This window comes from Lissotriton vulgaris, chromosome 7 (assembly GCF_964263255.1).
Source record: "Lissotriton vulgaris chromosome 7, aLisVul1.2, whole genome shotgun sequence".
Taxonomy (NCBI): Eukaryota; Metazoa; Chordata; class Amphibia; order Caudata; family Salamandridae; genus Lissotriton; species Lissotriton vulgaris.
In genome coordinates this window covers 173,493,120-173,520,916 of record NC_141695.1, presented here as the reverse complement: position 1 = coordinate 173,520,916, position 27,797 = coordinate 173,493,120, and the positions used below count along the sequence as shown (strand labels likewise).

The window sequence follows — 27,797 nt, the reverse complement described above, 5'->3', positions numbered from 1 at the left end:
GGTCTTAATACATCTGGTATAGTAAATGGCTGCGGCTTCTGGATCAGCAGTATCAATTTCTTTCAAGGCGTCTAAGTTGTTGGTGTATTCAGGAACATTGATATTTTTCCAGGATTTAAAAGTGCCTGGTTTACAGGATTTTGTGAGAATCGGTGTCAGAGGAAGAATATTGAAACAGACAGCAGAATGGTCTGTCCATGTGAGAGGTAGTATGTGCTCTATGGTTAAGGAGTGAAGATTGGAAAAGACTCCGTCCAGTGTATGTCCCGCTAGATGTGTAGGTGAATGAACCAGTTGCGTAAGACCTGCTGCATTAATTTCCGTAAGGAGGGAATGAGTATCAGGATCTTCCTTCTTCTCCAAGTGAAAATTAAAATCACCCAGAATTGTGAAATTGTTTTCTCCAGGAATTGGTTCTAAAATGTGGCTCAAAGAGGACAGAAAAGCGGAACGGAGGCCAGGGGGGCGATAAAGCAAAATACCTCGAAAGGAGGTAGAATAAGGAGTGACAAAAGTGAAGTTCAAAGCTTCGCATGTATTAATTTTTAGGGGTTCCGTACGTAGACGAAAGGTGTCGCGAAAAATAATCGCCACTCCCCCACCTTTTTTATTTAGTGACCTATCAAGCCTGATATTGGAGAATCCTTCTGGAGTAGCTGAAGTGAAGTCAGGGTCCGAGGCTTGGTCTCCCCACGTTTCAGTGAGTAATAAAATGTCCAACTGCCAACTGTCAATGAATTGAGCGATTTCATACCTGTGTTTAGGGAGTGATCGAGCGTTTAAGAGGGCTAGTTTGATAATAGGAGAGGATTTGTTGTGAGAGGTGACAACAGGATTTTGTAAGTGAGGGTGTTCCATAATGTGAAGAGAGCAAAAAGGACAGGTATATGGAGCATAATCTAAAGTATGTAAGTTAATCGGGGAACAGGAAGCTTTATTAATATTAAACGATGTTAAATAATTGGTATCGTAGCAGATCCTTGAGTGTGTAGAGTCAGAAGTATTTAGTCCAGGGGGGGTGGCCCTAGGCTCGGGACTGGCTCGGACGGGCGCAGACGGGCTTGCCTTTGGCGAGCCTTCGGCGCGCTGCCGGCGCGCCCGCTGCGCCCGTCCGCTGCACCTCCGAGGAAAGGGTCCCATTTTATATTGGTCAGGGTGGGAGGGTGGGAGGGCCGAGCAAGTAGTCTGCTCGCCCTGTGACTGACCTAAGATGGCGGCCGAGTTTCCAATGCAGCGTTTTTCCTGCTGCTATGGTCCCAGCTAGAAGCGCGAAGGTAATATGCGTGTGCCAGTCAATTAAATAAGCTGACAAATGCCCCGGGAATATTATGGCATCAACAGTACAGAAATCATTTTTAAAATAAATGCATTCAAATTTGCAATTTCGCTAAAAACACTGTTCCCGGCTCAAGCCTCAGGAACCTCACAAAAGGTCTATCGAGTGGTTCTACCACTCCCTCAAGGCCTGCACTATCTTTTCACTGAGTTTGATGCAAGTATCCCTCGTCGGAACCGATGGAACAGAACCTCTGTGGATCGCATTGACTTGCTGTTGCCAAGGCTTGCTGTCGCTCTTCCTCAGAGATCTTTAGGCTCCAAGAAGCTCCAACCTCAAGCCTCTCCTGCAGCCAAGATCATCAGCCTCACCACATCCCCTGCACCTTGGGCCTGCATCATTGGTGAACTGCTCAAGGTCCTCTTGCGACTCCTGTGCTTCTTTCCTTTGGTTCCTCTAGAGGATCTTCTTTTACTCCAGTGGGCTCCCCTGATTGCTCAGGTCCTACTCCAACTCTCCTGCTTGTAGGGAGTCACTTGGACCTTGCTGGTCCCGACACTGCACTTTTTCCGCTTGCCATGTTCTTTACAGCTGCCAATGCTCTCAATGGACATGACCCCTCAACCCTCGACATCTAAAGTGGGACAGCTTGTGAATGGCTCCTGGTCTTCCACAGCATTGCCTGGTCCACACAGCTGCAGCTCCAAGTTCATTGTCAACTCTCCTGCATCACCCGACATTGGTGGGCATTTGTCTGCTGTGCCTCTTGGTCACGCCTGAGTGGCATAGACTCAGTCCCCTATGCTTGCAGGTACTTTTTATCTTATATACACCTTTGGGTTCCACTGGACACTTTCACCTTCTTCGACAGTCAGTGGCATCTTCCTGAAGTCCTCCATTGAGTTCACAGTGGTTTCCTATGCCACTTCGCACCTATGCACTAGGCCTTGGCAGTGAACACTGCTCCGTTTGTGGAGTTTGTATAGTTTTCTGCACTCCGTGCTCCGTGGAGCTCATAGAGTGCAGAAAACTGTGCTGCACATAGTGCAGCAGCGTTTGTACCCCTCTTGTGCGGAATTTTTACCCGAGAAGCAGGAAGATCAGCGTGAACAGCAGTCTGCACTGCTCTCCCCCACTTGCAGAGCTCTGCAGAGTTTTTTGTCACTTTGCATAGTTCTGCGGAGTAAAACACCGCAAACTACTCCCAGGCTTGCTATGCACCCGGCTTCCCTGGTGTAGTTATCCTGGATCCTAGGATATCTGTGGGTGGGGTGGCTCTCCAACCTTCTGTCTTCCACAGGGTTTCTTCAGGGTCCACTGGGAAGGGCCTTCTTCTTTAAAATTTCAACAGCGACTTACCCATTGACTTGAATTGAGCATGCAGTCATGTTTCCACTCTGTAGACAGCCTCATTGGGGTTCCAGGGTCCTTAACTCGGGTGGTTCCTTGGGTACCCAGCACTTCTACGTCTTCTGGGTACAGCCTTGACTTGAGTTGTGGTTTGCATCCCACTACTTTAGTATATGGTTTGGTCTCCCCTTGGCAACCGCTGTGTATTTGGGCTACTTACCTGTTCTATTTGAAAAGTATAGTGTGCATTGTGTTTATATCTCCGGGTAGGATATACTTTTAGATGTTAGTGAGTGTCTTATAACAAATACATATTTTAATAAATACAATGTGTGGTTCTTTTTCACTTAACATATACCAATAAGATTTTGTTCTGGTAAAAAAAGCTGCTTTACACACTTTCTGGACTAAGCCTGAAGGCTGCTCTCCACAGCTTCCACTAAGAGAGCTTGCTAAGGTTGACTAAGACCACTAAAATCAGCATAAGGGTTGCATGGATTAGTGTAGTGCGCTACACTTTCATAAGCGAGCCCCGTATAATAAGCCAGCCCCCTACATTGAGGACCCACTTTAAGTTTCTAAACTCCCCTCAATTCCTAGAGTGAAGTCATTATCAGATACCATGTGATATCCAAGTTTACTATCAGGAAATTGGTGTCAGTTCCTGAAATGATGCCACTAACTAACGCTCTAGGTAGATAAACTATCTTTGTTCTTATCAAATATTGGCTTCTTTACCTTTGAATATTAATTGTTGGCACTGTAGGTTGGTGGGTGAGGGTTCTTTTAATAATCCTAATGGGTTTCTGGCACTCATAAAAATATCAGTGAGCCGCAGCTGTTTTTTGGTACTGTACCAGGAGACATCACAATCTTTGAGTGTGCTCAACAAGGAAAATTGACATGCAACACAACTGCCAGAGCACAATAAAAAATATTGAAATATGAGTTGCCCTATAATTTTCACCATTATCTTGCAACATGAAATTATATTAAACTCTAATTCATGGCCTGTTTGAAAAGAAACTTCTAAAATCAGTAGGAACATATACTAAAGAATAGAAGGGCCTGGGCAACTTTGGAAGCTTTAATATATCTTTGGTAACTGAACCACTTTATAGTAAGTGTTTATCACAAAAGTAATGCAAAGCAGCAGAAAATGTTTTTTCAAATATTTACTTTGTGCCAAACTTCTGTGCTGTGTGTTGCCTTAAAGTAACGCAAAGTTGTGCAAAGCGCTGCCTTGCATTACTTAGCTTAACGGGGACATTACTTGGGTATTGACATGCAACCACCATTGTTTTTTAACACAAAACCCTATCTATCAAGAATCAGAGACAGGCTTTTGTGTCTCTTCATGCAGTAAACTCTGCTCCATCTGTGATATTTATGGAGTCTGCCAATCCGCCCTCCAAGCTGAGCAGAGTTCGTAAAAACGTGGACAACTGCCCGTGCAGTGAATTTTATCAGCATGCTCACCCCTAGACTTTATCCCCCAATGAGTAGTGCACCAGGAGGAGCATTTGTTTGGTGGTGGAGAAAGGGGACAGGGACTCTGATAAGCTCTCAGAAATGTGGGACTTAGTAGTGGTACCAGGAGGGGTTCTTGGCCCCCAGCGACCCTCCGCTGCCAAGGGGACTTCATCTCACAACCAGTAGTGCACCAGGAGAGGTGTTTGCAGAGTGGTTGAGAAAGGGGGTGGGCCTCCAACAAGCTCCCAGCAATCCTGCTGTGAGGGACTTACTGTGGTAGCAGGAGGGTGTTCTTTGCACCCAGTGACTTTCAGCATCCGAGGGGACTTTATAAATTCACAAATAGTGCACCAAGGAGGCATTTTTACAAAGTCTTTGAGAATGGGGTGGAGCTTGCAATGACCTCTCAGCAACCCCTTGGCGTGGGATTTACGGGTGGTAACAGGAGGGACTCTAGGTCCTCAACGACCCTCAGCATCCAAGGAGAGTTCATCCCCCAACCAGTAGTGCATCAGGAGTGTCATATGCAGAGTGATGGAGAAAGAGGGCTGAAACTCCAACAACCTATCTTCAATGCAACTGTCTGGGACTCACTGGTGGTACCAAGAGGGGTTCTTGGCCCCCAACGAACCTTAGCAGCCAAGGGGACTTCATCCCTCAAGCAGTAGTGTGCCAGGAGGGGTGTTTGAAGAGTGGTTCAGAAAGAGGACAGGGCTTCCGATGAGTTTGCAGCAATACCACTGTGTGGGACTTACTGGCAGTCACAAAAGAGATTCTTTGCCCCAATGACCCTCAGCATCTAAAGGGGCTTTATATCCTCATGAGTAGTGCACCAGGAGGCAAATTTACAGTGTGGTTAAGAAAGGGGGCAAGGCTTCCGACGAGCTCCCAGCAATCATGCTGTGAGGGATTTACTGGTGGTAACAATAGGGCTTTGGCCCCCAATGATCCTCAGCAGCCAAGGAGACTTCATCCCCCAACCAGTAGTGCACCAGGAGGTCCTTTTGCAGAGTAGTTAAGAATGGGGGCAGGATTTCCAATGAGCTCTCAGCAATACCACTGTGTGGGGCTTACTGGGGCAAAAGGACAAATTATTGGCCACCAACGACCCTCAGCAGCCAAGGAAACCTTATCCCTCAATGAGTAGCGTGCAGGGAGAAGCGTTTGTAGTGTGGTGGAAAAAGGGGGCAGGCCTCAGATGAACTCTAAGAAATCCCACTGTGTGGGACTTACTGTGGTAACAGGAGGTGTTCTTTGCCCAAAAAATGATCAGCATCCAAGGGGACTTCACTATGGGTGGCCGAGCAATACTTCTCCCACTTGCAAAGCTTCACAGAATTTGGCAAAGTTTTTCAGTAACTCTGCAGATTTCGACAGAGTGAAACTCAATGAGATCCATCCTGGCTTAGTTTTGTATTAAGCCATTTAAAAACAGGTGTTAAAAGTAGAAATGCTTTATTTCTCCTTTCTATTCCGACTTTACATGTGTGTTGCACTGTACAATACACATTCAAAGTATGAAAAGTTAAATACATGTGTAGGCATAGTATTTTGTACTGGATGGGTACCTGTATTGTACCAAACCTAAGATAGACTCACGTATAAAAGGTATGTGCATGGTGCACAGCAGCAGAATTCTGCACCGGTGATAGGAAGAGGAGATGAGAGAGAGATATATCTGTAGAAATGGCACTCTCCTGCTCCATCGCAAACCACAAAAAGTTAGGGCGCTGGTAGGAACCGAATGGGCCACGTTTTAAGGTGTTTCTTTTTAAACCCGCCACTCTGGTACATGGTCGGTACAAAAGGGGATGGTGATGGAAGGAGCATCTGAATCAATCAAACACTCACACCCAGTCAAAAGATCTGGGTTTAATCCATCACCGTTCTTTACCCCACTCTGCCACCTCCGTCCATCACCACCCCCATTTTGTACCACACTGGTACATGATCGACTTAACGGAGGAAGTCTGTTCCAATGGTACGGGCCAAGATGAGAGAAAGCTTGCATACCCTGTTTGCCTGCGTGGATGTGCTGTGTCCGTAGCAAAAGTTGGTTTATAGTTCTTAGATTCCTGTTCTGGAGGTACATATTGAGTCTTTCCTGTAAATATTTTGGAGCTGAGCCTGACAAAAATGTGTCAGCCATTCAGAGCAGCTTTAACATTGCTCTTTTTTGAATTGGGAGCCAATGTATTTGATATTTATTTGATATTTATGGGGATTTGTATAGCGCAACTATCACTCCGGAAGGAGCATCTTGGCGCTAAGCCTACAGAAGAACCAGCTTGGTGAGGCATAGATCAGATGGCTGCGAGAACCGATGAATCAGACTGTGGGAATATCCAGGTCTTCAGGAGTTTCCTGAAAAGGCTTTCTGTGGGGGCGTGCCTGAGGTTGAAGGGGAGGCCGTTCCATGCCTTAGCCGCCAGGAATGAAAAAGTTTTTCCTCCTTTCGTTTTTAACTTGATTCTAGGAACAGTAACCAGGTTGGCTCCTGATGACCTCAAGTAACGCGATGGAGTGTAGTGCAAAAAGCGCTTAGACAGGTAAGAAGGGCCTGTATTCCTGGTGGCTTTAAAAACCGTGACAAGGCGTTTGAAGAGGATTCTTTTGTGGAGGGGCAGCCAGTGAAGAGTGTTAAGGGCTGCTAAGGCCGAGGACCTTCTTGGAAGTTTGAGAACGAGCCTGGCCGCCGCGTGTTGAACGCTTTGCAGTTTCTTGAGGGTGGACTTCTTTATTCCTGCTAAAAGGCCATTACAGTAATCTAGCCGGGATAGGATTAAGGCCACCGCGACTGATTTCCTGGCTGAGATGGGAAGGAAGTCGAAGAATTTCTTCAGCTGTCTAATGAGACTGAAACAGCATCCTGCAGTGATGCGCACATGATCGTCAAAACTGAGGGACGAATCGAATTGGACACCCAGGTTGGGGGCCGAAGAAACCGCACTCGGGGGGGCTTCAGAGTTTTGAGGCCACCAATCTTTTGGGGAGAAGAGGATGTCTTTACCTAAGGGTATAATTTCCGTTTTGGCACTATTACACTTAAGATGATTATTGTTGAGCCAAGAGAAGACTTGGGAGAGGCAGTTCTGGAATCTGAGGGCGGCATCAGTGCATTTTCTATCTATGGTGACGACGAGCTGAGTGTCGTCAGCATAAGATGTAACGAGTATTCCGTGGGATTCAATCACTGTAAGGAGGGGGGCCATGTAGATATTAAAAAAGAGTGGACTGAGTATGGACCCCTGGGGCACTCCTGATGTGGTGGGTTTTTCGCCAGAGAGGAAGGGGCCTAATGAAGGGCTTTAAGTGTGGGGGCTGTCGGTGTCTATGATGGCAAGTTGTTAATCATGCACGAAGCGGCATTTTGGACGACTTGCATTTTGGATAGGAGGGATTCATATGAGACAAAGGTAAGCACATTGCCGTAATCTATACAACTGATGATTAGGGTCTGGGTGAGTATCTTCAGGGAGCTAAAAGGTAGCCACCAGAAGATTTTTCTGAGGAGGCGCATTGTACCAAAACAGGAAACTCATATGATGATAATCAATTCAATAAACGTTTTTCGGACATCAGACCATAAAAGTGAAAAGTGCATATATGCAGCCCTGTAAAATTTAACTATGTTAAAAACCTTCCTTACACCTAAAAAAACTGAAGAGATAACTTTTAAAACACAAACCTTCTCTTGAGACTAAAACTGTACAATGAGTGCCTTAAACAACTTCTTGCTAATCAATTTATGCTGCTCAATACGGAAATACACAAAGTTGTTTAAGTCTATAACACTAAAGTAATGTATATAAAATTATTACTACAATACTTCCACTGGCACAAGAGCACATAAGAATCGAGGCGTGAATAGTTGCTCATTTAGCTGCACTCCATAGTGATTAGACTAAATTCCCCCGCCGGCAGAACCTAATAGGGATATACTGTGCTATGGGCATATTAGAGGGGACGAAAAAATAAGTCTCTGAGCCTTTCTTCTAATTCCCCAGATATGGCCCGGGAACTTCGCTGCTGCGCACACAAATAGTGGTCTTGTGTCTGATTTTGGTATGCACAAAGCGGCCCTATAGTCACAGGTTCCAAGCAGGAAACATCAATTACAATGCAGTCATTACAACAACCTACCTTTGCAACACAACTGCTATAACACAATTGCCTGTACATAGCATGCCATTACAATACATGCCATTACAACACATGTCATTACAACGCATGTCACTACAACACATGCCATTACAACACATACCATTACAACGCATGCCATTACAATGCATTATACGGTAAGTAATGGAGATTTTTTTTGTATTAGGGTGGGTATGGGTTTTGGGATAAATGGGAATAGTAATTTTTACCCCTACACTATCCTACACTTAGTTATTTTTGCTGCTACACTATCCAACACTTACCCTACTGTTTCACTCACTGGAGTGGGAATAGTAATTTATACCCCTACACTATCCAACACTTACCCTACTGTTTACCCTAAAAGTATTATGTTTTGTAATGGAATGTGTTGTAATGGTAGTTTTTAAAAATGCGTTGTAATGGCATGCGTTGTAAAATCATGCAATGTAATGGTTGTTGCGATGTAAAGACTGTGTTGTAAAAACATGCATTTAAAATGTATGCATTGTAACGTCATATATTCATTCCAAGCTGTTTACAGATGGGGTTTAGCCCTTCTTTCCCAGGTCTAGAATATGCAGGAGGGCCAAAAAGAGCATGGTCAATTGATCCCATTGGAGGAGAGCAACAAGGGCAGCCTTTGGTTGGGGCAGCGTTACCTAGCCAAGAGTTTGTAATTGAATTCAGGGGTAGAGAGCTGTGCCTAAATTGTGTGTAAAGCTTTTTATCAGCCGGCATCTGGATAAGATCAAGTTATCCTTCTTGGATACGTGATAGTTCGAAGTCTATACATTCCTTAGTTAGTCTACCCCTCCTACTACCACTAAATTCATTGTGTGCTGCCCAATCCCAGTGCATTGCTTTAATTTTTCTCTTGGTAGGTAGTTTTGGGCAATTAATGCTACTCCTCTTTACTCCAATGTGGTTGAGGAGGTTTCTGATATGTCTAATCCAGCCTTTTTGTTTCTATGTGTCCAGTGAACAAACGTCTTGAAAAGCAATGCGTACGGGGACAATTCCGGGGTGGATGCTAACCTCTGCCAAAATAGCAGCAGGTGCAGCTTTGCTAGATCTTTAACAGGTTTAATGCCCTTATTCAATTGAAGAGGGCAGAATGTTGTACTTGGTGGAAGAGACACTAAGTTCCATAGGAACTTCTTCTCAATCACTGTTAGATCGTTTGCTTTTTCAAAGCCCAAATGCTCAGGCCCACAAAGTGCGCTACTTACAGCATTGCTTGTGTATATATTATCTAGGGCTGGTGCAATCAGTTTAGTATAGGAGCAACAATGTCTCTTCCTTAGGGCCCCGGCTACCTGTGTGAACTTGTATAGATGTTGGTTCGAGGCCAAGCCTTGGGACATTTGATGCCCAAATATTCAAAGCAACTGACTCCCCATAAGGAGATGTTATTTAGAGCTAGGCGCCCTTTGAATGATTTGTGTGGATTCAGCATGGTATCAAATGCTGCCAAGAGGTCCAGGAAGACGACCATGGTGGGGTTTCCGGCATCCAAGAATAACCTGATAGCATCTACTACTGAACGATGTACCACCGACATCGCAAAAAAAGAGCAGCTACCAACCAATGCTGTTTGTAATCAAGCTGTGAAGATTGATTTCCATATAGTTGAAATGTAGGGCCAGATTTTTTCAGCACTGCGTTGCATTAACAGGAGAGAGTACAACTGTGCCATATCTATAATGAAGTGGTGCCATATCAAAGAGGTTTGCTCTCTCCCCGCACTGGCACCCTTCCAGAAGCCATGCACCAACTCAGTAGCCATTGTGTCATATTGGAAGGGTGTCAGCGTTGTGGTTAGCATATTTTTGTGCTGGAAGGTGTTTCTTCCTGGACAGAAATGTGCTCTAAGGCAATTTCCTCTTTGTATGTGTGTCAGTTCATTGGAATTCAACAGCATTTTTAATTTATCATAAGAATACAAATGTGAAAACATGTCACCGCTGATGTAGTGAGAGTGTCCATTGAATACACTTGTATCCAAGCAGATGCATGGTAAGATTGTGGCCAGGAAGCAGTATGGGCCCTGCAGGTGGAAGAGATTATGATTTAAACTGATTTAGATTTAGAAAGACAGAGCAAGGAGGCAGGAAAGGCATACACTGCAAGAAAGGGAGATGTACTCTGACAAAGATGCATAAAGATATTCAGACTGGGACAGAGAGAGAAAGGGAGAGACTTATGAATATGGATAAGAGATGGAGATATACTAACAGAAACACAGAGGTGGGTAGACATGTACATATATATTTATACACAGACAGATACATGTAGAGACAGAGATAAATAGAGGTAGATACAGAGTGACCAATAGAGTCAGAATTAGGTACATAGATATATAGAGAGACAGAGACACATACATGGATAATGATAGGTGGATAGAAAGGAGATTCTGCAGCACACACGCAAAGAGACTAAAGGAGGAGAGATAATAATATTTCTCCTCATTACACCAGCTTCAGCGTGTGTGAGGGTGCAGGATTTCTATGGAAAATGCTCTCTACAATTCTTTGTAGATATGGATCTGCATCACAACCCATGGGTGGGTGCATGGAAACGTCCATGCTGCAACAATGGAATGCCTCCTTGATGCAAAGTAGTGCAGGCATCGCATTTTGCTGTGTTGCATTGCGCTTATTTCCACATGCAAACCATCATTTTTGTTAGTTTGTGTCGCAAACCGGATGCAAAAAATTTCAAAATCTGAAACATCATGCCTGTTTCAAAGTTGTTAGAAGAAAGTGCAAAGCCTACATTTCAACGTAGCAATACAATTATTAGTTTAGATTAAAAAAAGACTGATTCACAAACCATGTCTCCTAAGTAGTTTTCAGGGGTAAGACAGGCCTCATCACAAAATCCACAAATAAACTTGTCATATTCATTAAAAATGCTTTGTGAACAAGGCATGGATCATTTTTACCTCACACCCGAGCCTGGAGTAAAGCACGGCTCACTGAAAAGGCTTCATGACCAAGGTGTGGATACTGTTTAACTCACACCCAAGCCTGCAGTAAAGCACGGCTCACTGAAAAGGCGTCTTGACCAAGGCATGGATACTGTTTAACTCACACCGAATGCAACACAAAAAGATGATGAACGGAATGTTGAACTTTGTCAAACATTCACCCCCAGTCACAGATCTGGGTTTAATCCATTGTTATTTTGCTCACCACGCCACCCCAGTTCAGACATATCCATATGCAAATCAGTCTTGTGTGTTTTGTTTTCAACTCACACCTAAGCCTGGAGTAAAGCACAGCTCACTGAAAAGGCTTCATGACCAAGGCATGGATACTGTTTAACTCATGCTTAAGCCTGGAGTAAAGCACGGCTCACTGAAAAGGTTTCATGACCAAGGCATGGATACTGTTTAACTCATGCTTAAGCCTGGAGTAAAGCATGCTTCATTGAAGAAGCTTCGAGACCACGGCATGGATACTTTTTAACTCACACCCAAGCCTGCAGTAAAGCACGGCTCACTGAAAAGGCTTGAAGACCTCGGCAATGATACTGTCTAACTCACACCCAAGTTTGGAGTAAAGCACGGCTCACTGAAAAGGGTTCATGGCCAAGGCGTGGATACTGTTTAACTCACACCTAAGCCTGGAGTAAAGCAGGCTTCATTGAAAAGGCTTTGAGACCACGGCATGGAAACTTTTTAGCTCATACGCAAGCCTGTAGTAAAGCACGGCTCATTGAAAAGGCTTTGGATCTAAGGCATGGATATTACTACACTCTCATCTTGGTCTGAAGTAAATATGCCTCAATTAAAACGCTTTGAGAATCAGACCCATAGATTCCAAATTGTGACGGTTTAGTAGGAGATTGTTTATTTTTATTCAAAGCCAAAGTAAAACTAAACACAGTTGAGTTTATTTTTATGGTTGCAGTAATTTTGCTTTGCATTCAGAGGATATGTAAAGGGGGAAAGGTGCTTTTATTTGGTCTCATTTTACACCCCCCTGAATTTAACCCCCTTCAGCTTGGGGTTTGGTAGTGCATAGTCATTATCATGTGGCAGTGTGGCACCTACCAGAGCCTTGCATGCAGTACAGGTTTTGCTGGGAGATTCATGAGTTAGCTATTGGTGTATTTTTCTACCTCAAAGTACGCGAGAAAATAGGCTGCACTGCATGTGCTGTTATGTAATATTTTAGGACCCTATTGTAAGTTTCCCGATTCATGCCCTTATATAGGTATAAATCACCATATCCTTATATAGGCATAGAAATCATAACCATATTTAGGCATAGCTCATGAAGTTCAAATATGGCAGGGCTACTTCCACTAGTTCCGAAAATCCACAACGATTTCTTGGAAAAGCTCAGCTTCAGCAGCTAGGGACTTCCCCTTGCTTGAACATTGATTTGTCCAAGAACTCATGGAGTTTTCAAAGAACTGAGACTCTTTGATTTACGAGAATTCTTACTGGGACCTCGTAATCCACGTCATAAACGTTTCATATTCGCCAGTATATACGCTGCATACAATGAAACATGGAAAGTCAAGCAAATTCAAACAGCTAAAAGGTTAGCAACTCTGTCATCCAGAATATATTTTTTGGACAGCATTGTATCATCTGCCATAGACATAATGGAACAAGACATGCTAATGCTATAACATGGCCAGTCTCAATTAGGTTCTATAATGCTATTAGGCTGGACGTGGCAAAAACTTCGTTCATGCTATGTGCCTTGGCATCTAATCAATACTATGTCTTTGTTTATAGATAAACAAATCTTGTTGGCACAGAGGGGAGCAGACTATACGGTGCGGATCATATAAAAACTGGAGATTACCATTGACCGTTTCTGAGAAACCATCAGTTGAATGGATAATACATGGAGCCATCACGACTTTCCAGGTTCAGCATTGCTTAAAACACATACCAGCAGGCCTGTATGAAAGGTTGGGTAAAGAACAAATTAAGTAGACCTGGGATTTACCATACACACACAAATGTTGGAGTGGGAGTAAGGAAGTATTTCTTAGTGGTAAAAATTGTGAAAACTCACTAAGTGGTACTTTATTGTGTCAGGGTATTAATTTCCACGGAGCCTGCGAAGGTTCTTCCAATAACCTTTCTTGCCACCTGCAGGGTTCACCCACAGCAGTGTTAGATCCAATTTTCAGGCAGCTTTCCAATGGTAGCTACATTATGTTAAATGATCACAGCTGTTGTGGAATGATGCCTGGAATAAGCTATCTCGTTACTGTGTCAGCCAGGGTCACTTGCTGTAAATGCAAGTATTGTTTCCTAAAAGCAAGACAGATGGAGAGTTGCCACTATGGCCTTCACTGAACATCTCTTCTATACGAATTGATACATTAAGCAGAATGAAAGCCATTCTTTTGCAAAAAACTGTGCCACTGACCTCGTCCAGAGAGACGTATGATCTGCAAGTTGCATGGTCTTCTGCAGAGATACATGCATTATTATCAACAAACTGCCGAATACATTTTGCAGAAATGTTAGGTTGTATCTTTAACATGTCTGATACCAGCGGTTTTGCACACGTATTTAAGACGATTTTTTCGGGACTGTTAGCAGCTTTTGAAGCAGTCTTGGGCATTTTTTTCTAACTTCGTTCACTCTGTGTTCGGCAGCCTGCCTCTCATTTTGGGACTCATAACAGGGATCTTATTTTTATTCTTCCTGCTCCGTTATGGCACATCCAGCCACCAGTGATACCGAAGCCAGTATGGAAAATGCGCTGCAGGCTATGAGGTACTGTGACAGAATAACACAGATCCTTGGCTTGGCTCGTTTGAGAGATCTGAATACCCCATGGTTCCTGTCATTCAGACCAATCTGGCAAGATTGCATCTGACCTGTTCTACGATGCTTGCTTTGTGGAGAGGAATGCGTGTTAGATGTCTGTCTAATCCTACCATCGGTTATGCCAACGGATACTGACGCATTACTGCGTCCGGTAACGGCTCATGTGTTGTGTTGCCCCCAGCGGCTACCAATCCTGATGACGGCATTCATTGAGGTCTCAACGGCAAATCCAACTAGAGGTGAGATAAGCGGAGCATCAGGCACACAGGTACCATCTGCTATAAACATTGCTAACGCGGCTGATGTTGACAGCGATGCTTCACATCTGTGCACAATTGACCTTCTTAATGAAGTAGTCGAACTTCCACCTACTGTGGTAGATGATTTCTTTGCCAGCCTTCATGACTTAATGTTTTCTCCTGACACCGAGAAAAACTTTTGAAATTAGCACACAGCGTTCTTTCGAACTCTGAAAATTCGACCTTCATCTTTTCTTTTTTCTCTTTCTCAAAACAAAGCTACCAAGTGTGGACCTCTATTTTTACGACAAATTTACTTGACTTTTTTCCAAAAAACAAACTGAACTTTGGCACAAAAAAGTAATCTGCTTAAGGTAGAACTATTCTTAGAGAACAAGAGTTCTTTGAACACTTCCTAGAAACAATATTAGCCTAATCCAAAAACCAAAACAGTTTGTATATTCTGCTATGGGATTGTCTCGACCTTTTTCTTCTGTAACTAAGAGCCATTTCGTAAATGTAATTTTCGTGATTCAGTCAGTTAGCATTGCCAATATCATATCATATGCTTACAATGAAATCATTGCCTTTAAACGTGTACTGTACAAAATGCTCATTTTTTCGTGTGCAACCATTTCAAATGCATCTTATATGATTTTTTGGGGGGCTGTAAACACATTTTCTAGTTTATATGTTTTAGTGCTTGAACTTAAATGAACATGATAACGTGGAGTGGGCGTTATATATTATTTTAGGACCCTATTGTAAGTTTCCTGATTCATGCCCTTACATAGGTATAAATCACCATATCCTTATATAGGCATAGAAATCATAACAATATTTAGGCATAGCTCATGCAGTCCAAATACGGCAGGGCTACTTCCACTCGTTCCGAAAATCCACAACGATTTCTTGGAAAAACTCAGCTTCAGCAGCTTGGGACTTCCCCTTGCTTGAATATTGATTTTTCCAAGAACTCATGGAGCTTTCAAGGAACTGAGACTCTTTGATGACGTTATTATGTCCAACTGTACGTCAAACTTGGCACCTTCATGGTATAAATATGCCCACACTCGCCCAAGCAAACACAAATGGTTTGGAGCAGTTCGACTATCTACGTGCCCGGCATGCCCAGCTACAGCAAGTGCTGAAGGAAGCCGACCCTCCATCAGACGCACTAAGAGAGACGCTGTCTTTTCTCCTGCCGAGAAATCCAGCTCCAGTGATTCCAAGCTTCCCTTGCGGGTTGTTGGGAAATTGAGTCTCAAGACCGATCTTCTCCATTCTAAACTAAGGTACGGAGCCGATTAGACCCTTAGTGAAATCTTGGGCAGATTCTTGGCAAAAGAATACTACATTTATGCGTCGGAAAATCTTCTGATTTATTTGTGTACGCACCAGACGGAAAACCAAAAAATACCGTGTATCCACAAGCACTTGAATAAATAAACAGAATTAAAACAACACTTTAAAATGTTTTTCTCATTAAAATGAATACGTTTCAATAAAAATGACACAATGTAAATTAAATGTTATCATAACACGTTTCCTTAAATTTCCTTTCTTCTGAGATCGCAGCAACGCGTGACGGGTAAGCTAGTTATATATATTTAACTAAATAAATAACAGTACAGTTCATTAAAAATACCTTATCAAATAAGTACAAATTACAAATATAATGTCCACTTCCTTTCCATAAATGCAGCAGCATTTTGACTCATTTCAGTAGTATACATTGAACTGAGATATATTGCGTAAGCTGGATAAAGGAATCTTAGAAGGAGGGATAGAATTACTAACCCCCCTTCAGTCTATCCCTCAAGAACATTTTTATGCCTTTCATATAATTCCCCAATGCAATGGCAATATCAAGAATTGACATTTCTATAAGCTTTACTATAGCTTGAGCTTGTGATCTTATTCCATATTTTAAGAAATTTGGGAGAAAAAACACTTTCCTCAAGGCTAAAACTGCTAGTCAATCTACCAATATGTGCAGAATATCATTTTTATTTCCAAGCCCACATTTACAAGTTCCATCAGCATGTATCATTTCTGCTTTTGATTTTCCCTCCAACAGCCAGGGGTTAATACCAATTCGTACTCTTAGTATTTCACACCTAAGCTCATAGTTCGGCATGGTGTCCAGGTACGGGTTCCATGTTTCCTTTACCCATGAATTTCTTGTACCTTGCACTGATTGTTTCTCCCTCAGGTATGCCAAGTCATTCTTCCTTGACTGTTCCTGACCTTGGAGTCTGAGTGAACACTTGGTAAATTCTATCTCCAGTGAGTGCTGAGATAGTCCCACATTTAATCTCTCCTTATAGACAGGAGTTTCTTTCTTGGTTCCCTAGCCCACTTGAGGCTGCTACTTCGGATCTCCTCCCTACACCATTGTGAGACCTTCTTCACACCCCCTGGGTCCTGTCGTTTCCAAAATCTTAAGAGTTTCATTTGGATCTGAATGCTCCATGCTGTTGTTCCTGTCTCCATTCTAACAGCTTGGATCATTGTGGTGCTTGGTAGAGACAGTAAGGTTTTTAGGATCTTTCCTTCTTCCTGGTCCCATCTGCATTTACCACTTAAGTACAGGACTTCTGCCACATACAATAACTGTGGGGGGATCATTGCTTCATATGCTTTTAGCATTGGTCTGTGGGACATGTCTCCATGGGGCTTGTTATCAAGGGGGTTTATCTCCGCTTTTTTGGCTTTAAAAGCCAAGAAAGCGGAGATAAAATTATCTCCCTATACCTAGCTGTCGCTAACACCAGTTAGCGACAGCTAGTAGGAGATAGCGACCATCTTGGGCCCCGCTTTGCATGTCAGTGATATTTATCACTCATGACATGCAAAGTGGGCGTGCCAAGATGTTAGCGACTGGAAACAGTTGCTAACATTGCTATCTCCTATTACCAACTTTTAGAGATATTCGCGCTAAGCGCGAATATCTCCAAAAGCTAACACCTGCCCTGAGCAGTTCTTAGCCATGTTATCCAATGGGAGGTGGATAACATGGCTAAGAGCATTAGCTCGGTAATGCATGAATATCGCTGACTTTTCAGCGATATTTATGCATTGCGGCCGATTTTTATCGCATTTGCGATAAAACTTGGTAATACCAAGGTTTATCTGCGATAAAAATCGCCGCAGCTCAGCGGTAAATTTTTTTCTCTAACCAAGCAATAGCGATAATTATCGCTATTGCTTGGTAATATGCCCCCATATTCCTTATTACATTTTTTTAGACCGTGTATTGAAGATAAGGCTTTTTCTTTTTGGGCTTCTAAGTGGGTACACCATTTTAGGGCACTATCAAACCAGAGACCCAAATATTTATATTCTTTTACAATCTCCAGTTTTGTTTGTCCTAAAAACCAGCTAAAATTTTTATCTTTTTTTCCCAAAGCATAACATCTTTGTTTTATCCATATTTACTACTAAAAACTTTGCCTCAAAATATTCCCTAAAAACATTTAATTTCCTTTGGAGCCCAAGCTCTGTTTGGTCAAGTATCACAAGGTCATCTGCATATAAAAGACATGACACTTTATTTCCGCTCATTCTAGGGCTTGCGCTTCTTTCCACTTCTAATTCTGCTGGTAAGTCGGCCAAAAATAAGGTAAATAGCAGGGGAGCCGAAACGCAGCCCTGCCTTAGCCCGTTCCCTACCACTATTTTCTGCATCAGAGCACCTTGTGTGTCCTTAATTACCTGGGCCCAATTTTCTCTGTGTAATTCTTTTAAGATGGCCAGTAATCCCACCGGTATACCATACCTAGTCAAGCATTCCCAGAGACACTTGCGATTCACTGTGTCAAATGCTGCCCGAAAGTCAACAAAACAGCAATACAATTTCCCCTTCTGCTCTATTGACTTCTTGGCGAGTGCCCAAAGGGCAAAGCAGTGGCCTATGGTAGAGTGGCCTTCTTTAAATCCACCCTGTTCTACCGGTACAACTGGAACCTGTTCCGCCCAAGCTTTCAGCTTTCCTAATATTATTTTTGCAAAGATCTTTTCCCCTATATCTAACAAATGTATTAATCTGTAATTCTTTGGGTCATGCATATCTCCTTTCTAATGCACCGGTCAGATTATTGCTCCTTTTCAGTTCCTAAAATAGCTTGAAACATAAGTTATAAGAATTTTGCCCACCAACTCAACTGTGATTTTATCAACAGGGCCGGGAGATTGTCTGGACCTGCTGCCCTAGTTAAGTTCAGGGTTTTTATTGCATTTTTCATGTTTAGGGGTAAGAAATCTGCTTTGAGCTCTTCTACTAGCCCGAACCACTCCTGTGGCTTCCCAAATTCCGGTTCTCTACCCGGACTATACAATTGCAGCAGCTATTCTTCCCATGCCGCGTCTTCCACCACACAGTTCATTTAGACGCCCAGGAGTTCTGCTGCTGATTGTATCAGCTTCCAGAACTAGCTTAAGTTATTTGTCTCAATTGTCTTCAGCAGTCTTACCCAGCAGGTTTCTTTATGAGTTATTTTCGCGCTACTGATTGTCATAATATATTCTTTTTTTAATATTACAAGCTTATCAACGCTTTCCTGTTCATATTTCACCTCTAATCTTCGTGCTTCTCTCCTTATTTCCCTCTTGTTTTTTAGGCAATCCTCAGTAAATCACTTTCCTTGTCTCTGTGTTACATTTTGGTGCTTTTTTACATTTTTTTAGTCCCTCTAAGTTCACTTGTTCTAATTTGTCCACATACCAATCTAAGCCCTGCCCTCTCGCATTTCCCAGACCTGTTGTAATCTTTCCATCCTTGAAATGTATTCTTCTGATAGCCTCGTTGTAATAAGCCTGGGGTACTTCATCTGTTTATCGATCACTTTGTCACTGGGATTCAGGTGGTCCTCTAAGAGCTCTAGCTCCAATGGATTATGGTCACTTCCTAATGTTTGCTAAGAACAGCAAACAACAAATAGACTAAACCGGCTCACTGACGTAGACCTGGAAAGATCTGACAGCACCACAACTTTCACTTAACACAAAGACATTTGTATTCACCGACGTCGCCCTCAAGAAGCACATCCTCAAAGAGCACATCGTTATTGAAGTCAAGATGGCCTGGTACAAGTTCCCTCAACTATAGGAAGTGAAACCAATCATCCTAGAAAGACTCTTCAGAACTACTGTTTCTCAATAGTGTCAATGGCCTGTTCCACAGCCTCACTGACTTCATGATGGCCCTTTTCAAGATCATCCTCCATGCCACTGTATGTCTTATCAAGGTCCTGAAGAAATATTAACACATCACAACAACCCTGATGTACTCTACTGGCTCTCCATGCTGGACCACACTATATTCAAGCCCAACAGATCAGCAGCAAAGCGATCAGGACTGGTACCTTCGCTTAACTTACTGTAAGGATGAACACCTCCAGCACAATCAAAACGAGATTAAAAAAAGTGCAAATATGAAGACACAAGTCAACTGGTCTTCTCCATCAGGATGTATGATGTTACAACGCATACATTTACAACGCAGTACATTACATCGCAGTTTTTACAATGCAAGTCGTTACAACCACTTGCGTTGGAGGGCGCTGGACTTAGGAGTAGTATCGTTTACTATTCCAACTCCAGTCTACTTACAGTAGGGAAGGTGTTGGATAGTAAATTATACTATTCCTTGTCCTAGAGCACCATCCAGCGCAAGTCATTGTAACGACTTGCGTTGTGAAAACCGCAATGTAATAGCATTGCGATGTAATCCCCACGTTGTAAACGATGTTTACCCTCCATCATTACCCCACGGATTTGGAACTACATCCCTTAGGACCTCAACCTCAATTTAGGAAAGTGCTGAAGGCAGGCACACACCTCTTTCAAGAACCTTACATGACAGTGCAGTAAACCTCCACGTCTGCCCTCTGTGTACCTGCATCTTTGCCTATGACACGGTACAGTGCTGCACTGTCTTTCAGCTAGGTTCATCCACATGATTATCGATGAACTTCTACATGGTTGCAAACGTCATGGTCCTTTTCGGAGGTTTGGTACCAAATTATCCAGGGAAGAATATTGTATGGTATATATCTCATGTCCTAAATATAATTTACAAAAAATAAAGCCTCATTGATTTTACTCAGACTATATGTTTGAAAACAATCTTTAGGACACCATATTGATGTCACAATTTATTCTAACCTTAATATTCTGACTTACGCCCATCCGAAACTTTAGTTTAATTGAGGTGAGATCATGTCTGCACCCTAGGAGATCGTAAAGCCTGCTTCTCAAAGTGGACACAGACCTTGTCATCCATAAGACGTAGCATATGTAGTGTATTTTGTAAAGTAAATGTAGTGTATTTCGTAAAGCGCACAGCTGCTCCAACGGGGCGTCCCGGCGCTGTATAAAGCTGTGGAGCCCTTCCTGGCTCTCCCTGTGAGATGCCCCTCCTGGGCACCCCCAAGGTGAAGCCAGGCATCCCAGTGTTGTAGGGGCCGTTGTGGAGATTAAGCAAGCTATTGCCCAGAGTTGCAGGATGGGACCCATGATTAGAGTAGGCGCTGAGGCGATAATTATCGAGTCCGCGGACATTGAGCTCAAGACCCTGCCGTGTTGGGACTTGAGCCCTGGTCCCAGGCCTGATCTCTGCTTCAGAGTCTGCCGCTCTAACCAGTGAGCCACACTTCTCCACGTGAGAATAATGCACATACAACACAGCAAGGTATAGCAGGGCATTGCCATAATAGCATTTAAAAGGAGTAGTGATGCACCCAGTTTAATCTGGGTTGCTTGAGACTGATTAAATTGTTTAACAGCCCTTATTAGTTTTCATTTCTGTCTCAAAAGCCCTTGCAGGGCAGAAGGAGAAACATATAAATACTGGAAGAATCAAAGATGTTGATAGAACGGTGTGAGGAAGAATAAAAAAGGGGATAGAACTATTGATTCTGGCAAAGAAGCCTAAAATGACGATAGAAAGGAAAATAGTTTTTTTTTAATTGCAAAGAAAATATAAGCTAGAGGCAAATTAAATGAGAGAGCAGAAAATAAAGATGCAAATAAGTGAAGAAAGAAGGAACATTAAAAGAAAGCAAGATGGAACATAGGTACAAAAGGAAAACACAAAGAAGGATGGAAAGGAAAAAGAAACAGAGGGGAATGAAAAAATGAAGCTTGGTAAGAAGATTAACAAGAATAAAAAGAAGGAAAACTGAAATAAAATTGAAATTAGAAAAAGATAAAAGGAAAGCAGCACATATATATATAGATGTAATATAACAAAATGAATAATGGAAAGAATTTGTGAAGGAAGTACAGCGGGATGACAAGAATAAATGAAGGAGCAAGAAAATAATAGAAGAATCCTAGGAATGGAAGATAAAAAGCAGCAAAAATATAAACAGGAAATAAAAAAAAGGACAGAAAGATAGAAAGGACACATGAAATGAAAGGAGAATAGGCAGAAGGACATAAAGATGAAAAGAAGTAATGAGATGAGAATGGAAAAGAAGAAAAGAAAGAAATTGAAATTATGAACGAAAGATGAAGCGAATAGAAAGAATGAAAGAAAGTCAACACTGGTAAATGTGCACTTTTTTCTATTATACACATGCTGGGCAATGGTAATTTTTATGTATTATCTTTCGGGTAACAACTGTGATGGGCCCCTGTAGAGATCTACCACTTTGGTAGGATATTTTGTTTTTAACTGGTTCTAAGTGGGGGGTATTTTATTTTTCTGGTTACTTCCTTGTAGCTTATCATATTAAAATAAACAAATCATGATAACAGCACGGTGTAGCATAGCTTTAGCATAGATTTGTAATGTGAGTAATTTAAGGCAGCATAACATAATATTCCATAATACAAGGTAACAGTGCATAAAATAGGATACCAAAGCATATCAATACTGTTGGAAATGGCCCTTTTTGCAGGGTTATCCCCAAACTTTTTGCTTCTTCCTCCTTTTGTTTTCCTGACCCGTGGTTGTTGGCTATAGGACTCTGGGCACTTTACCACTGCTGATCAGTGCTAAAGTGCCTATGCTCTCTGGGCCTTATTTATGAAGGCCTTGCGCCGCCGCTGCGTCACTTTTTCCCATTTTAAAAGTGACGCACCGGCGGCGCAAAGCCTTCATAAATAAGGCCCCCTGTATTTAAATTGCTATTATGATTGGTTATCCATGATTGGCAGATTTGTTTCATCAGTAGGTCCCTAGTAAAGTCCACTGAGTGTGCCAGGGCTGATGATTCAAATGCTACTAGTGGGAATGCAGCACTGAATGTGCCACCCACATGAGTACCCCTAAAATGGTGTCTCAGGCCTGCCACCGCAGTGCCTGTGTGCAGTTGCTAACTGCCATGCTGACCTGACCAGTGTCCTCACTGGCCAGGCCTAACCCTTACCTTTCTGTATACATTGGGCACCCCTATGGAAGGCCCTAGGTACTCCCCCCGCCCCCAGGCAGGGTGCAGTGTATGTGATAGGTAGGGCATGTAATAGTGTGAGTGACATTCTCTGATAGTAAAAATACTGGCAACTTAATTTTGCCCGTAGGCTAGAATGGGGAATGCTGTCTATAATGTTTACCTGCATATCTTCCCTTAGGAGCAAAATAGAAACTTGAAGTCTGGTTTCCATGAACTCAGAATTTAATAACCCATCTTTTAGGAAAGATGGTTTTTAAATCCTGTGTTTGAAAACAGCACGTTTGGAAAGTGGCTGTTTTCTTGTCTAACCTTTCTGTGTGCCACTGGTTATTTGTGAATTTACTGTCTGGTTTGTGAGTGACAGGAGCTGGGGTGGCTCCAGGAGGCTGGATGAGTCAGCACTGGGCTGAATAGCTCCATCTGCATCTTGACTGGTGGGAGGGGAAAGCGCTTGGGCCTGAATAGAGCTGTGCCTGCCTTCCACAATGTTGGCTCCACCTCCTGCTGGGAGGCTGACAACCCTGCCACTCTCTCTCAAAGGAAAGAAGGAGTTGTGTAAACAGAGTGCTCCAGGACTGACCAGAACTGGTTTGGACTAGGCAAAGGCCTCTCTGCCTTCTGAGAACAAAGAAAATATTGTTATAAAAAAAGGGATACCCAGACCCCAGAATTTTAGATCATCCTGGAATCAAGAAGGAACCTCTGCAAAGGAGAAAAGATGGAAGACTGAAGAGGAAGGACTACCCTGCTGTTTGTTTGCAGGCTGACCTGCAGTTGCTATTCTGCCAAGAAGAGGGGAAGGACTTTGCTGTTGTTGTGTCCCCTGCTTGAAGAGATCTCCAAAGGCCTGAGGAGAGCTGGCCTCCTCTTAAGAAATCCCAGGAACAAAAGGACTTCACCCCCAGCTTTCCCCCTGAACTCTGCTGTGTGAGTTCTGACCTGCCTAGAGTGCTTGAGTCAGTTGTGGGGCCTCTGGAAGTTGTTTCCTGTTGTTTGGGGAGCTGGAAAAACATGAGAGAAGAAGATCTACAATTTTGCATGCATCGCTCGCTTACAGAGTGCATCATCGACAGTGCGAGAAGATTCCCGTCACAGCGAAGATCGTCGCAGCACCTGTTGCCGCTGCAAGACCCGACGCATCGCTCGCTTGCGGAGCGCATCGCCCCGGTGCGAGAAGATTCCTGTTGCTGCGAATGTCGTCGCAGAGCCTGTTGTCGCTGTGAGACCCATCGCACTGCTTGCCTGCACACTGCATGCCGTCCCTGCAAACATGATCGCAGAGTCCAGCACCAACACATCGAGGGACGCGACAGAAGAGGATTGCCGCCCCGAAGATCGTCACATTGTGCATGTGCGAGACGCTTTCTAACGGAGAACCAGCAAACCAGAATCTATACAAGTTATCGGATGGCTCCCCATACAGACCGGATTCGACGCAACACACCTGCTGCATGCATACACGCATCTACAGGTACTTTGGGCTAAAAGTGACGCAACTGTGGATTATTTTGGTGCAAACCTTTGAACTCTTTTTAAAGACTTATTTTGGAGCAGTGTATGTTGGATTTTTGTTGTTTTGGTCTTTTATAGTTTAGATAAAGATACTTTATTTTTCTAAACTGGTGTGGAGTCCATTTGTGGTGTTTTCACTGTGTTCACAGTATCACTGTGAGTGTTGGTACAAATACTTTACACATTGCCTTGGATAAGCCTGTCTGCTTATGCCAAGCTACCAAGGGGTAAGCAGGGGTTATCCAAAGAGTGTATCCCCCTTACCCTGACTAGAAGCATGGGTCGCTATTTAGACATTGGTACCTACCTCTGCCAACTAGAGACCCCCAGATCTAACAAAGACCATATGGAGTCACACAGTATAACAAATCCCTGCACAACCCGTGGTAGCATAACAATAAAGCTTGCATTAGGATGGAATAACATACCATTGAAGGCAATAGCAGAGTAGCATACGATATCATAGCGAAACATGGCTTTCAATAGGATGCATAACATAGCACTGCTTAGTGTATCATGGTCTTGTACAGAACTTCGAGGTGGAATATCTGAACATAACATATTGCAGTCTCGAGTAATTTAGCATATCATAAAACAACACTGCCCTGCATGTGGTAATGTAACAGAGGATAGTATGGAATAACGCAGCACAACATACAGTTACATGGAGTCGCGACCCGTGTTCATAAATAAATAACAGTTAGAAGATGTGACTACTTTGAAATAAAGCTTTGCCACAGACTGGTGGACTCTTGGGGTGGAAGAGGAGAATTACCAGGTATGTCCAGTCTGTGGACAAAGAGGCCCTAAATAGTCTCCACAGATACCATTAATCTCCCAGCACCATTGTTCCCTGGTGCTTCCCGCATCCTCTGTCTGGTCAGGGTACCACACCCCACAGGGGCCTGAGCTTGGCTTATATCCCTTGTTCTCCCAGCACCATTGTTCTCCGGTGCCTGCCACAGCCTCTGGCAGGTCAGGGCACCATAACCCACAGCGGTCTGAGCTAGGCTCATGTCCTTTGTTCACCTGTCAGGAGCCCTCGTAAATTAATACCGTCCATACTTCATTTTCCAAGGATGAAGTATCCGTGTTAAGCTGCTGAAATAGAATTCCTCATTTTGAGGTCCGGGTAACCACGATTGCTGGTATTAATGTGCGGTACCACAATCACCACACATTTTTTTGCTGGCTGTTTCATGTGACATGTGACTTACAGAAAATGTGTAACATTGTATTTCCTTTCTGGCACTTCAAATTCCAGCAGATCCCAAAATTAGAAGCAAAAGCCAAGCTGAATAGTTTTTTTTTTTTTTTTTTTTTGCGAAGGGCCATCACCCCCCGAAATTCCTGCCTCCTCGGGTGGATGCTACAGCAGGGAATTTTGCACTTCTGAATCCATTCATAAAGGCTTGGACAGAGACTGGCCAGCTGGCCCTGGGACTGAACGTTGGAGGGGGGGGGGGAAGGGGATCGTCCAGGTTGCCCCGCTGGTCCTGGGTGAGATAATTCACTCAGCTGGTCTATTTAATCATCCAGATAGGTATGCAATAGACGCAACATAACTTGATGATGAGCTTTGACAACCAGGTCCTTGGACAGTTAGTGCTATGCGACCATCAGAGGTAGATACCCCGTCAGAGGGCGCAGCCTGTGAGACGGGCCTGCCTACAGGGGATATAAACGGACCCCATCACCTTGGTCAGCTCAGGCAGGTTGTGTCTCCCCCACAACACACTGATTCCACCGGTTCCCAGTGATCTTGAGACCCTTAATCACACTTCCACCCCGTGGGAATAATTGAAACGCATAGACTAAGGCACAAACTCTTTACTTTTTATTTTTCGAAAAGTAACCTGAGGGCAACCCTCAAGAGGCTGTTGGCAATCCTCGCCCCGAAGGGAGCTCTCTGCAAGGCTTTGAGCTTTAGTTTTGGCGAGGTGACAGCAAAGGCAACTCTTTTTTTATATTTTTAACAAAGCCTAAATACCAAAATGTATTTTCTGTCGAGTCACAAAGTGATGAAAACCTGACGCAAAATCTTTGAAAATCTGGGGCCTCGTTCCTTGTGTATCGTGATGGTGGTATATTCTAAATAGCTGGTGATGTTATTTCTGACAACCAGCAATGCCTTACCTGTAAACAAGATGCTTTCTGATCGCACCCAGTCAACGGCAGATACAAGCCCCTGCTCTGGGTTCAGCACCGAGTCCCACATTCATCCCCTCCTTCTTTTCAAGGCAGAGTCTGCAACCAGAAAAATATAATTATCTGCAACTAGTCTGACGATTTTAGGTGTTATTACCACGGAGTCTTTAAAATTTGCACGTTTTATTGGCTTTGCCAAAGCTTGCTTCCACCTCTCTTTGTGCAACCACATTACATCTATTCTCCAATACAATCCGATACTGCCCTGTCCCACCTTTTTCTCTACCTAAGCTTTTTCTCTTACATTCCCCCATTGCTTACATATCCATCACTTTTCGAGTTTCTATTTGATACTCATTCTTCTTCTTTGACACCGACTCCAGCAGTGAAAGATATGATAGCAAAGGGGAAGGGAATATAAATAAGGTAGAAGACATACCCAAAATGTTAAAACGAGAAATGTCATTGTAAAATGTTTTTGCAGAAAAACATTACTGTGTGAAAGACTAATTTTGACAAATTTGTGGTGCCTGCATGCAGTTAATAATATTTATACTGTAAGCCTCCCATGGGAGATATATAGGCCATTGGACATATACAGTGACAAACAAACTGATTTAAAATACATTATAGAAGCGGGCATTATTGACAATGAATCATGCACGGAGAGTTCTTGCCTATATATAATTTTGCATGACTTACGTCTTGCTGGTCCGCTGCCAGGTTTCCGTCGAAGCACTGAGTGCTACCCCTTCTTCGTGTTCAAACTACTTCTCGAAAGCATTTCCTCAAGTAACTTCCGCCTGCCCACATTTTTATAAGCAGTTGTTTGCCCTCCTGTGAATGGCAGCGCTTTACTAGCGCCCATTGCTTTAGCTGTCCCAAACAACTTTAACCTTAAGAGCCAAAGACGAACTCAAAAACACTTGTTTCTGAAGAAAGGGGAGGGACTTTACTTTGGCAAACCTACTTGTTTTCCTAAGAGATTGCAAACGTTATACATTGAATGAAGGTTAAAAATCAAGTGAAAAATGTACCAAAACAATGTTATGACAGAGATTAAAATACAATAAATTACTGTTCGAAGGAATATTTTCAGACAAAAAGGTTTTGTAGAATAACTTCCTTTTCCTCAGCGTTTTCAGGTCTCACCTACAAAGAGATTTTAGGTGTCAAAAAGACCTCATGTGGACAATATCAAAACATACATTGGGCTTTGGGCCAGCATATTGCCTACCATTGGTTGCCTTTCTCACCAATTTGATTCTATTTTCTTTTTCTGCCATCATGGCTTCTTTCCTCTTCCATAGTGTTCTCTCCCCTGCTGCATTGCATCTTTACCATCCTTTCATAGGGATGACTAATATCCTCCCACTGATCACATTTGGGACCTACTTTATCTTCCAGCACCCTTGAGAGTGCATAAGCTTTCTTTCTCTCTTCCTCGT

General features: G+C 43.1%; 1 protein-coding gene across 1 annotated transcript in view; it reads right to left on the bottom strand.

Annotated features, from left to right (window-relative positions):
• The window catches only part of LOC147701115 (putative G protein-coupled receptor 33), a 36,208-nt gene extending 9,129 nt beyond the window's left edge, over nt 1–27,079 (bottom strand). The window contains exons 1-2 of the mRNA XM_086928578.1: nt 27,052–27,079; nt 26,338–26,448 (exon numbers count right to left, since the gene is read on the bottom strand). The gene's annotated coding sequence lies outside the window, so the exon portion shown is untranslated. The remainder of the gene's footprint in view (nt 1–26,337; nt 26,449–27,051) is intronic.
• Nucleotides 27,080–27,797: the final 718 nt, after the last annotated feature.